At 43.7% G+C, this 13,776-nt stretch overlaps 1 long non-coding RNA gene and 1 other non-coding gene across 2 annotated transcripts; both read left to right on the forward strand.

Annotated features, from left to right (window-relative positions):
- The first annotated feature begins 278 nt into the window (after positions 1–278).
- On the forward strand, positions 279–351 carry Trnav-cac (transfer RNA valine (anticodon CAC)). The gene has a single exon. It is a non-coding gene; the product is annotated as a tRNA-Val (tRNA).
- A 6,155-nt stretch (positions 352–6,506) lies between these two features.
- LOC144172731 (uncharacterized) lies at positions 6,507–9,811 on the forward strand. The gene is made up of 4 exons (XR_013323088.1): positions 6,507–7,088; positions 7,279–7,438; positions 7,513–7,638; positions 8,128–9,811. It is a non-coding gene; the product is annotated as an uncharacterized LOC144172731 (long non-coding RNA).
- The last annotated feature ends 3,965 nt before the right edge of the window (positions 9,812–13,776 follow it).

The following is a 13,776-nucleotide window of genomic DNA, read 5'->3' on the forward strand; positions in this document are numbered from 1 at the left end:
CTTCGGGACCCTTCATCTCGTGCGTTTGAAAACACCCACTCGTCACGAAGGCCACGCAAGCGTTTGGCTAGATCCGCTCTATTTTGACCGATCAAAGTTAGGTTCTGTCATACTTGTCTGCCAAAAAGGCAACAATGAGCTTAATATTGACGTTTGGTGCCGTCTTAAGAAGGTTACCTTTCAAAGGTGACCATTGAATGCCATCACTATACGGAATATCGGTGGCGTTACCAAGATATGCGATGGGACAACACTGCCAAGGCTGCGGTGCCCAGCCCGTTTCCGTGGTGTAGCGGTTATCACGTGCGCCTCACACGCGCAAGGTCCCCGGTTCGATCCCGGGCGGAAACAGCTTTTTTTTTTTTTAGTGGAGGCAAGGTATTGCAGTTACAGCGGTCATAGTCACGTAAACGCTAAACATGCAATTACCGCCACCTTTTTAATATTACAGCAGGTTGTAACCAGTGAGAATCGAACAATATGCCAGCATCGTAGAAAATGATCCCTTTATATCTGTGCGGAGATTTCGAAAGGGACATCTCATTACATTTCTAGTTCACTTATTCTTAAGAAGAAAAGCTCAAGACGCTCTTTACAATCAAGCAAAACAGTCGTGGAACCTACTTCAGTTCCGTGTTGTTCGTTTTGTTGTACATATATACCTGCTCTGGGATTCATTTACTCATGTATTTCTGAGTCGTAAAATTGTTATATGACAAAGGAAAAGAACGCGCCACTTGACGCAACGTAGACGCAACCTCTTCAAACGAAACACGACCTGCAGCCCTTTTGGCTCGGTAACTGCACCCCCCCCTCTTTTTCTCAAGAAATAAAAAAAAACGAACGGCCACGCTTTATGCTGACCTCTGTGTTGCTGTATTGGGGCAGTCGATCGACAACTTTGAAATTACAATGTTGGCTCTGATGACAGTGAATGAGAAGCTACGAAAATGAATTACTTGAGTAGACAAGTACTCATCAAACACAGAAAAAGGTTGTAGACGCTCCCATGAGGTATATGTTACCATGTTAGCAGAGCTGTGGCTGATTCCGAATAATTACGTTGAAATTGGCTGTCAAACATGACTTGGCAAAGCCATCTCATGAAGCAGGATGGCTAACTGGGCGAGTTGGTGCGCTTTGACGGTGGGGAATAGCGCGACAAAGCGTGGACGAGAGAAGGGGAAACGAAACAAACAGGGCTAGCGCTAACATGTGTGCTTGATGAACCATCGGTGAATATGCATGCAAAGCTCTTCCTCCGGACTATACATACCACTAACTGGTGAAATGCTTTCATTTCGTCTGGAGCGACAAACATCTTCGGCAGCGGCTGAGCTCTCCTCTCTGAAGGAGGCAATCGTTTACATCCTGCGCCATGTGCCGCACCAATGGAACATCTTCACGGACTCCAAGGCAGCTCTGCTAATTCTATCTAGGAGAAGCAGATTTTCACCCCGCCAAATCGCAGCCTGTGATATCTCATACCTTCCCCATCTTGCCTGGTCTGCTGGACAAAACATTAAATTGCAGTGGATACCTGGACACTGCGGCGTCAAAGGTAAACAAAAGCCGGCGAAGCGGCCCGTAAAGGCCTTCTTTACCGGAAATACCGCGAGGTGCATTTCACGAAAACAGAAGCTTCTGCCTTGGCTCACCACTTTGCGGTGACTGAAAGAAGCCGTCTATGGAGCAACTTACAAAATACTCGCTCCTTTTCGCCCACTATTGACCCAGAATTGAAGTCGAGAATCCCGAGACAGCTTCCTCGTAACCTAAAAACGTACCATTACGGCTGAAATGTGCATGCACAAATAGCTACCTATTTCGTCTTGGAGCGACGCCAAATCCGCACTCTGATAATTGTTTGTGTCGAAGCAATTGAACACATTTTATTAGAATGTGCGGCCTACATGGAACCGAGATCCCACTTCCTTGAAAACATTGAACGTCTAGAGCAGGGACCAATTACTCTTAGGATTATTTTTGGACCATGGATTCGTCCCTAGAAGCAGCGCCAAGCTCCACGGAGTTGGTTCTCTTATTGGGATGAAATCAGTCTAATTTCAAAATTGTAAATTATGTGGCCCAAGATCAGAACAAAAATATGCATGCAAGTCCGTTATTGCGCCAAGTCCACGACAGTTTTATTTTTTTTATTTTTCTTTCCTGCCCATTCTTTCTTGGGCCTTTTCTACCCCCATCCCCAACCCACAGCAGAGAAGCATGCAGGTGACTGTAAATGCCGGCAAACCTCTCTGCTTTTCCGATAAAAAGCCTTCTCTCTCTCTCTCTCTCTCTCTCTCTCTATATATATATATATATATATATATATATATATATTTATATATATATATATATATATATATATATATATATATATATATATATATATATATATATATATATATATATATATATATATATATATATATATATATATATATATCTGCTTCGTTGCGCCTCCTCTACACTCTTAATCTGGTTCCATGTAAGTTCCAGCTAAACGGGGCGATCCACATATTTTTATCTGGATCTAAACGAAGAATAACTGGAACGAGAGATATAAGTGGATCTTATCTGGAACTGTGCATTTGTTTTCTTCAGGTTTGTGGTTATTATGTGGAACCGAATAAATGAGGGGATGCGCTGTCGGCCGTTCCAGTTACTGTTCCACTTATGTCCCAGTAAACATTTTGGACAGTGCTTTTGTATATTTTTTGCTCGTGTCTTGTTCCACATAACTTGTGCGCTGCAGTGAAGTATGCACTGAATCGTGCATTGACTGGAACAATGAACCACATATATATTTGACGCGCTTTGGTGCACAAGCGCACGCACAAGCACTTGCACGCACACGCCCACAGACATAGATACAGACACGAACGCACACCCGCGCACCCACACATACACACACACATGCATGCAGTCACTCACTCACGCACACACGCACGCACCACATAAAATTGAATAAACTTCGTCGATATCTATGGAATTATCTTAGAGCAGTTTACTTATATAAGACGGCTAAGACGTATTTTAGTGACGTTATTTGACAGAAAAAAATATGTCCACTGCTATAACACCGTACAAAGCATGAAAGGTGCGAGAAAAGGGTATCTTAGCGAAAATAGAAATTCCACGAACCCCTCTCAGGTTGTCTGCGGCGCTCAAACCGCTTTAGTGAATATCGTCTTTTGCTAATTGCAGACGCGCAGTACGTCTGAAATCACCAATTACTTGAATTTGAGAAGGACCAGATGTCCTCAGGTTCTCCTTCTGCGTTTGGGACAGAGCCGCGGTAGTGCTGAAGAATTCATTGGGCTTTTGTGGATACCTCATAAAGAAATATATATAGTTGTTGAGACTATTGCATGCTCTGCATTTGGTTCACAAAGCGTCGCAGAAACATTGTTTTTTGCTCAATGCTCAGCCATCAGCTCGCTGTGTTGTAGTACGTGCACAATTTTAAGTGCTTTACAGGAACGTATAAATGGCTACAATCTGCTGTAAAATAGGTACTTAGTCCACGTTATTTATGCCCTGATGCGGTATATACATAGTGTTAACCGACTGTGCCGCATTTCACACTGCACGCAGCATGTCATGCATGCAGTTATATATGCTTGGATGTTCGTTAGCATTTTTCGTCTCGTGCATGCTATTAAGGGTGACTCACCTGATCCAATTCATATGGGACTCACTAATTCATGACGCAAATTCATGAGACGTACTAATTCAAAAGCACCATGTACCGATACAAGAAGTTTTACAAATTCACAGAAATCACACTAACGACCCGGTTTGCTTCTTCTAGAAATACAGTAGACCCTCGTTAAGACGAACTTGGTTAAAACGAACACTGATTAAGAACCACAACATTTTTCTCTTGTAACGTCCACAATGCAATACACCTCCGCTTAAGACGAATTTCGGATAATACGAATACATTTTTACGGTCCCATCGGGTTCGTCTTAACGGGAGTCTGCTGTATATCATTTCTTTGCAGAGATTAAAAAAAAACAAGAAACGCATTTTGGTTTATCCAGTCTTCACTGGAAGGCTCTAGCGATCATGCGAGAGTTTTATTTCTTTGTTTCAGTAGAGAAGCGACATATATCTAAAATAAGCAAACAAGGCCGTTGTGAACACCGGTATGTATTTTTAGAACTATTCGTATTGGTACACGATGGTTTTTAAGTCCGTTGGTCATGACGTAGTAAGTCGGATAGGAATGCTAACAGGTGCGTCCCTTTTGATTTCCACAAGCAAAAACAAAAGCCTCTTTGCAGGGAGCGGTTGAGTGGGTGAACGGAACTAAACTTGGACAACTAAATATACCACGTGATACCTGCATTATTTTGTATGTATTAATGCTGAAATGACATTGTAATTCTAATTCATAATTATGCTGTGCAGTAACGGCAAAATGCGCTGAGTTAACTTGCTGTTGTTGTGTCTTGTCATAGTAATTGAAGTTCATTGAATGATCCGCCTTCTCCAGCTGCTTCCCCAGTTGCTGTTTTCCTGTAGTATTGGTGTTCAGGAGGGGAAAAAGCTGGGTAACGGGCCGATGTATTATTACTCGCTAATTAGATGTAAGTAACTTTATATAACGTGGGTATCTAAGAGCGTCGCAGTATATTTTATTGACTACGGAAAGGCTTGTTGTCAAGAAAAGCATTAAATGAAGCCACGCCCTTTTGCGTTCATTGTAAACAGTAACGCAGAAATTGTCATCCAAAGTTAACTTGTAATTGTCATCCAAAGCTCGGATATCGCACGCACTCACGCCCCTCCGCGAGAAACAACTTTAGCCAGTATTAACGCGCTAACGCGGCTATTATCTGAGCTTTGTTTCGGCCTCAGCGGGCGTAAACGTCCGCTTAGACACATATGCCCGTTTTCCGAATCAAATAAAAGCCATCACGTGTGCCGAGTTTGTATGAACTCTTGTGGGGGCGCATCGCCAAAGCCTCCGCGAGAACGAAAGTTTGCCGAAGCCATGAGGAAAAGACCGCCACTCCAGTAGCTCATTCCATGCGCATGCGTCAGCAGCAGCACGGCAGAGCTGTTTTTGCGTTGATTCACGGTACAGTGGGGCTGCAACGGGTACGACGACGACGGATGAAAATCGGGACTGCGTCAACACTTTAAACGACAGCAGCGCTCCCATCTTCCAGGATTCCCTCCGCTAATTTTACGGTCTTCCGCATGCAGCGCCACCAGTGGCATTCCCAAGCGGGTTTCTCAATTGCTCGCGCGATGCGCCTGATATTTACTAAAGAAATTCTCGGTCACGCTGGCGAGAACCGTTAGCGCCGTTATGCCGTTATCAGTTTGATTGGGTTGATTGCGGCGTACAACTGCGAATTTTTTCATATCCCCTGGCTGTATTTCCTGTTCAACGAAGTGGAGTTTTGCCAGGAGGCGCAAAAAAGGTCAGTGCTGCTTATTTATGTGCTTGTAACGGTTGTTGTTCAGTGACATAAACATACCGCTTCTCTGCCCGTTATTCGTGTCGTCCATGCTTGTGGTCGCGGCGTGTAACATTTTGTGTTGGAGAAACGTTTGCAGCCGTAATTTACCAAAACTTCCGTGTTCGTGGGTCAGAGTCGGCTGGACATTTCTGACTGCGTACGTTATTGCTATAAGGAAGTTGCTGGTTTGCGCGTGTCATGATTGGATTTTCCCTTACTGTGTGGCTTTGCTTAGTTGTATATTGACGGTTGCTGTGTATCTCTGCGGTAGCGAATCTTCTCGGGTTAGTCGCTCGCGATAATCGCGCGTGTACACGTGTACAACTTCCAACCATATTTGTCGGAGCGTCCGTCCTTAGATTTATTGGTATTTTTAAAACTTGCGTGGTAATTGCGGCGTTGTGTTAGTTTGCTGAGTAGAATGCATTTACTGTGCTTACCAGACCGGGAGTCTTCGACCTTGCCCGTTGCGCGCAAGGTAGACGCTATTTCAAGTTGTGTTGATGTGCTTTCAAAGCGTCATCTTACGTTTATCTGTTCCATGATTCCTTGTTTCATGTTTATGTTCCAGGTTTCTTCCAATTCCTTTGACCAATTGAGATGATCTATTTTAAATAACATTGCCTGAAGTGTAGAGAAATGGAAGGGACAGTTGTTGTCTTAGCAGTACCGCAGTAACAAACGTTTCTTTTGTGAAGAAATGTGGAAACACGCAGCGGGTATATAGAAAGTGTGCTGCCGTTTCTATGCTGTTAATGTCAGTGGTAACTTGAGACTTCAGGATCATTATCCAATATTCATTGTTAGTGGTTGCTACTTCACGAACCGCGTTAGAAATAAGCTACTCTTGCATTTTTATGCCGTCAATGTCGGTGGTAACCCGATAGTCGAAATAATTTCCGACAACGCTCAGGTGATAAGTTGTTGCATCACTATGTGCACCCAACATTAACCCATTTCTGTGCTTCCTTGAATTTAGAAAATACCCGCCGCGGTGGCTCAGTGGCTAAGGCGTTGTGCTGCTGAGCACGAGGTCGCGGGTTCGATTCCCGGCCGCGGCGGCCGCTTTTCTGATGGAGGCGAAAAGCAAAAACGCCCGTGTGTACGAGATTTCGGCGCACGTTAAAGATCCCCAGGTGGTCAAACTTAATCCGGAGCCCTCCACTACGGCGCGCCTCATCGCCTGCGTTGCGTCGGCGCGTTAAACCCTACAATCAATCGAATTTAGAAAATATACTGCGAAAGCAGATTGCTACAGTCTGTATTCGATGTGTATAACCTGTCCAGATGGCTGACTGGTGGCTGACTGACTGTCCAGATGGCTGACTGTGAAGACATTTGTCTCTACACTGGTAGTTTGCGACAATTGTTTTCCTTTGTCTGAAGAACAGAAATTAAAACGAATTATTTCCATTCCTTACATATACCTCTGAAATCATGGCTGTGGCATTCACTGTGGCTGAAGACATCTTCGGCACGCCGAGGCGTCGTCGTGACAAGTGTGGCAGATTATGAATGCATTGTGGGAGTCATAAAGCCACGAAAGAGTGCCTCGTGAGTGTTGCATATTATACAGAAGTTCACCACTCCGCATGGAGCAATGACAGGTGAGCCTAAAAATGTTCAAATATTTTTGATATTTAAAATTGTTTCGCCTGAAAACGTTACCAGGGCTCGTGCTGCAAAATAAATTTTAGCACAACTAATCAGGCATTGTACGAGATCTTCTAGTACTCCCTTCTTAAAGGGAAGCGTAAATTTATGCTTCGATATTTTTATACTGTTTTTATTTTCTAGGAAATAGGGCGGACCGGGACTTACAACAATGGAACAAGGAATGCATACTGCCATTTTCCTGGATCTTGAAGGCGTGTGTTCACCGTTCTTGAAGGCGTGTGTTCACAAAAAGGAAACACATGAAAGCCGTTCTACGGGATGAAATCATTGCAGTCTACAAGTAAGTACGCACTACCAGTTCTGGAACTTTGATAGTCCCTTTTTAGGTAGTTGAAATATACGTAATGGTTTCAGAACACCATTGCAGTGACAACTTGACCTGTAGGTGAAAGAGCTTTTGGGAACACGTTGGCAAAACTTTCCTGGAAATGCACTCCGAGGAGGCACTGCCAGGAACGCCTGCATCTTAATTTTAGTTGGGTAAGTTGGCATTTTATTTTTGTGTGACCCAATTTATGGTAGTGTTTATTGAAGCTGGCATATTATTTTTGCGGGACTGAATGTGTGGTAGTTTTCTTTGTAGCAAAATCTTACTGTTAAAAATAAATCGTGAACTCCAATATTGGGAAATACCTTCACATTCAGCCTGTTTCGGATGCTGCAACATGTGGACAAAAAAACTATTATTTTGCATTCAAGTTTTGCAAACATTTTGCTTTCACATTGAGAGTTGCTGCTATGATAATACGACACCACGGCCCCGCCCAGTGCTTTTGCTTTCCAGAATTAGAGAACGGCCATTGACAGTCTGTGCTAATATTTTTTGTACATTGTTAGCAGCATTCCCAGAAAAGACATTAAGAAATCGCTGATATTTAAATCGATTACTGTGCTATAAAAGGGGTATCCTAAGCAACTCACTCATTTAAAGCCATCGTCTAACAAAATTTTCTTCTTCCTTCCTTAAAGGTACATGATGTGGTCCAGTTATTCTCGAGGTCCAGTTATTTTGAGAGAAGAAAATGGCAGCGTAAATATTGTCTGCAAGAAACACGTCATGGATTTTCCGCCTGCGTTGTTACATCAAGATGTGGTCATCCTCCTCGCCGTATATTTCATCTTAATCTCCTGAAACTTATGCAACTTTGGAGAGTTCTTGGGACTTTTGCAGAGAGTTCTTGGCCATTTAACAGTGGCCTGGTGTCATTTAAGTTGAAAGCTCTGTTGAAAGACTTGATGTGGTCACTCTACTTGGGGTTTTAAATTATTGTTAGACGTTAAAGCCTATTCGGAAAGATATGTCGTGGTTCAAATGATTGGTAGATGCAAGCGGCATGTCAATTGCAAAAGTGAAGTCGTGCTTTCCGTTGCAATTTTTCATTATTGGCACAAAGCGCACGCTGCCTTTGCAGCTACTTTGTTACTCTGTTAATGTAGTTAATGGCAATGCACTGTAACGTTTTTATTATTCAAGTGCAGCTCGAAATTTTTTTTCCATGGCAGTGCTGCTGTTGATGGATGCAAGCGTGAGACTAATTATTTACACAGACGGTTTGGGGCTTTATTAATATATTTTTGTACTGTATCTTAGCTGACACCTAAGCCCTAGAAGAATGCGAAATATACATATTTGGCTTGAAAAAGTTGTTTATTTTGGACTAAGTTGCATTTCTTGCTTGTTAGAGGCAGTGCTTTGGTCACAAGCATACTGTCGTCATGATAGTAGGGTTTGTATAGCACGCAACTGTGAATTTTACCTCAGATAAATGTTCCGGCTGGAAAAATGCTTCCAAGTTCGCTTGGTAAAATTGGTTACCTGTATGTTTCAACGCTACCTGGCTTGGTTATTTGGGATGTCTCAATTGTTCTTGATGGAATTAATAACGTCTTTAGAGTTAGGCTGCTTGTTAAATTTTAAAATGCGCGACATGCTCCGAGCTATCTGGTTTGTAAAATCTTGAAATATTCACACTGGGTGCTATGAGCTTTTTTTTTTTGGATAAGGTATTTTAAATAGCTACATATTGTCGGGGAAGCAACGCGACTTCAGTGAAAGGCTTTTTCAGGGCGCGTATATAATCGGTTTTGGCTACAGTTAGCTTGATATTGATATATGCTGTATGTTTTAGTTGTGCAATAGTGCCACATGCTTCCGGTACGTTTTTCTGTGCAAATGTTATGTTGTTAGTATTGGCTCCCGTGTTCTTTTCCTACACCCTTGCAGGTCTTGTGATAATCCTACCGTATATGACTTGTATTTTTGGCTTTTCCCTACAATTTAATAGCAAACTGCATATTTTGGAACCGGGATGCGTAAACATGGTATGGCAAGCGCTGTGGGTACTTCCGCATTTGCGGTACCTGATTTCATGTGATAAAACAGCATATTTTATGCTCACTGTTGTGTAATGCTTTTTGAGTTAGTGCGAGGGTAGATGTACAAGTCTGTTTGTGACGCGGTTGCGCTTAAAGCCATCTTTGTTACCCATGTTTTTTTAGCAAAAAAGAATGGTAAATATTAGCGAAAATAGGAAAATGCCACTTAGATCGTTTTGGCCACTTGATATCGTTTTGGTATTTGATTCTGTACGCTGGTCATTTTCTGCCCAAGTGGAAACAGATATGTCTCCGTATCTCGAATGTACGCAATAATACGAGCGAATAAAATTTGCTTAGCGTTTTGAAAAGCATTGTATCAGTGCTAATAGTTGGTTTGGTATGTATTTTAATGCGAGTCTTGTTTCTTTTACATGCAGCCAAAACTCAGAACAGGATGCGGCGGATGAAGCCAAAGTCTCCGTGTGCCGCTCCAGGTATCTCAGACCAACTTTTATATAGAACTGTGCTCCGATAGGCAACTGTTGGGAACTGTCAGGGACCACACCGCTGCGGCGGTTTCTGTTTTCTAATTGTTGGTATCACTCTGGGCCATATGTCAAGGCTGCGTTAGAATGGTGCTTGCGGTTTCCTTTTGATACCAACGCATCCGCCAGCCTGGCAAATGACCTTAGTTTATACCAACAGGAAAGCAGATATATTGGAAATGTGGAGTCCCATAGACAGCTTCTCAACGTCTATCGGAACACCGTTTTATATAAACAGCTGGTCTGAAGGTACCTGGAACGGCGCACCGGATAAATCCATAATCATTTTACGTGGATCAGTGTTCCAGTAACTTACATTACCCGTTTATTTGGAACAGTGATCCGTATACTTTTATTTGGAACGCCGATCCAGATAATTTAGCTGCAAAATTATGTGCTGCACTGTTCCACTTACATTTTCAGGATATATGGAACACGGTTCCAAATATATAAGTGGAACTTTTTTGCAAAAAAGTTCCAGTTACTAAGTGGATCTTATGTGGATCCAGATTAAGAGTGTAGTAGCCGTTTTTCGGCGTTGTTCCCCTATATACAATACATGAACGTATAAATTTTCCATGTTTTGGACACCACTCCAAACGCCGCAAACGAGAAGGTGTCTACAAACGTGGTGTTCACATGGAGCTTCTCAGCCATTATTCTACGTCGATGGAGACCGCGAGGGAACCGTCAATGATTGTTTGGGGTGCTGCCTATGCATGCAGAAACCTAGACGACAGAGGTAATCATGATTGACCGTATGTCCTGTGTCGACGAAGGTGACGATGAGTGAAGACGGTCACTTGAAACAACTGTGATAGTTAGTGCTTAATTGTGCTTGGCTAATCCCCTGCGCCGACGAAGACGATGAAGGCAGTGACGAGATCTCAATTATGCTTTCAGCCGCCTTAATTATCCTTATACAAAGCTCCGTAATCAATTACGATATTTTTCGCCCCCTAATTGTTCAATCATAGGTGTTTGGCCGATCCGCTGATTGTAAATACGCCTGTTTTAACGCCTGTTTTATAGCAAGAACAACCGCCACAACAACAATTGTTGTGTGCCTCGACTGCACATGCTGAATGAGGGGTTACCAAAAGCATTACACCGTTATCTTCAGACATTTCAATGTAAACAGGCAGCCCAACTCCTAAACTAAGTACTTTTGTTTTCATGACCGCATTCCACGCCCTCCTTCTTTTTTCTGCAATATTGGTTCACGATTTGGGACATCCTGTGGACAAAGATGAGAATGCTATCACTGCAGGAGTGACGGAAGGAAAGAAGTTGTTTTGCTGTCACACATGTTATTATAATTTTTTTTGCGAGAGTTTGCCTTACGGCATAACAGTTATATATGCAACATCACATTTGTTTCACGCAGAAACGTCAGCAGCGACCGGTACTGAGGGCCTCATATCCACCGCTGTAGATCAGGGGGTCTCCAAGGATGGAGCCCTGTGCGTCGGAGGTGTTGCAGGCGAGAGGTTTGAAGGGCAGGGCAGGTTCATAGAAGGTGGCTCGTGTCGGCTTCGGACGCAGGGACCGTCCAAAAGGGGCAGGTGTCCGCAAACGGTGCGTGATAGCGGGCAGGCCAAGCATGGGTCACTACTGGAAATAAGGCCACCCCAACTCGAAGCCTCCGCAGCACGACCTCCTCCCAGCGAGCGAGCCCACTGGGGAGGTCAATTCCACGCAGTATAAGTAAAGCACGCGTGGCGCGGAGGAGGTTCTCCTTTTCTACAGGCAGTTCTTCTAATGATACCTTTACTCACAACTTTACAAGTGCCACGGGGATAAACAAAACAATGTAGGTTTCCCCAGCCCTGGCACCTGGCAAGGCCTTGAGTACCCTTGTAAACAAACAAACAAACAAACAAACAAACAAACAAACAAACAAACAAACAAACAAGCAAGCAAACAAACAAACAAACAAACAAACAAACAAACAAACAAACAAACAAACAAACAAATAAATAAATAAATAAATAAATAAATAAATAAATAAATAAAAACCACGTAAGGAAGCTATGCGTTACGTGGGTTAGAGGACGACAGTGCGAGGTATGTTCTGATGAAATTTCTAGGGGCTGCATTATCGCTCTTGAGAAGGCCTCATGGTAGTCCTGAGGTGATCCGTAGACCGAGTGCAGGTATGGTCCCTATATAAAGATGCAAATATTTCTAGGGGCCATAGTGCAGGAATCTAAACGTTTAGTAGGCCATAACGCTACCTTGAAGGAGCGAGGCCGCTTTTGAATGCGAACTGAGCTGTTTGGTAAGGAGAGTAGGGTTGCTCAGACAGTCGAAAGAGGTACTGGGATCTTAGGTTGGGGTTAGGAAGTTTCGCGCGAATTCAGGGCAGTGCCAAGGGCGATGCTAGAGATCTGCATGGTTGTCGATGTAGGCTGCAATAGGGACATTTCTGTGTTGCGAGAAGGTTGTGACATTTGCGGAAGGTCTCAGTTAGTGAATTATCATGTGGCTACTATATTTTTGTGAAAGCAGAAGTGGACACTGGCGCATAGCTCCAGGGGTCCCGCCCCTGACGACGATGAAGCAGCGGATGGCCCGGACTCAGAGCTATCATGGCAGAATTGTAAATACATTGCATCTCTTCGCAAATAGGTTGCTGCGCCATCAACCCTCGCTGGTCTTGTTTGTCCTGCTGCCACTTAACAATATGGTTCGCGTTTACTTTCTTTGACAATCGTCCGCGTTGGTAAAGAATACGACGACGATTACCACTATCATATATGCTGCAATCATGGTGATTTAGGTTTACATACGTTTTTATTTAGGACAGGGGCACTGACGTTGATAGTTTCGCGTCTACTGAACAAGTAACCGAGCTAACCCGTGATTTCCGGGCTTTTCGGGGTAAACAGCGCTCTGTGAACTGCGGCCGCACATGGCGGCATCACTCCAAACTGGTGAACACTTCTGCTTATAGCACAAGGTTTCTGCCTATATGTATACCTCGCCATGTATAACCACGCACAGACGACGTTACTCCAAACCAAATAATTCTGATTGTAAGCACAATGTTGCCGTCTGGCTTGCTATTCATAACCAAGCGCACCGTTACCAATGCCGTGGTCGCTAAAGTCCGGCAACGTCAGAATGAACTATGTTCCTAAGAACACGAACCCCGTACATAAAGACGGTTGGAGAAAACACCTATCAGGTAAAGCAGAGAAGTATGAATGAGCCTACAAAAGTAGCCCGGCAGTAGCATAAGTAAACTTGCTCCAATAGAACTGCAAGGCGTATACGATGCATCTCTACGAGTCGAACAAAAGGAAAAGGGCAGTTTCAGTATGCTGCGAAATGATGCAGGACCAAGAGGCACATGCCGACACGTACTCAAGTCCCAATACCCACAGTCGCCCGCGGAGCACATAATACAGCCTGAGTACTGAAATAGGCTGACGAGGCAGCAATAGGCCTCACCCCGCGTCCCAACGAGCAGGGAAGCATGCTCATAAAAATCATTAACCATCAACATGCACAACAAGTTTTTCTAAATCATTACAGGACACTTTATTGTGAGCGCGCACCGAATCTGGACCCCCAGTTGCAGCTCATTTCGATCGCTATAGTCACGCTGAAATTGGGTGCAGTAAAGGCGGTTGCGTGCTTGCCCGGCCATTGGAGAGTTCCTCTTAACCCTTTCGGCCCTGGTGCCGTCATTTGACGACACAACACAAAATATCCTTTAGCGCATTAACAACGAAACCAAAACTGCTAG

The sequence above is a fragment of the Haemaphysalis longicornis genome, unplaced genomic scaffold (assembly GCF_048455015.1).
Source record: "Haemaphysalis longicornis isolate Haplotype H1 unplaced genomic scaffold, Haemaphysalis longicornis Haplotype H1 scaffold_256, whole genome shotgun sequence".
Classification (NCBI taxonomy): Eukaryota; Metazoa; Arthropoda; class Arachnida; order Ixodida; family Ixodidae; genus Haemaphysalis; species Haemaphysalis longicornis.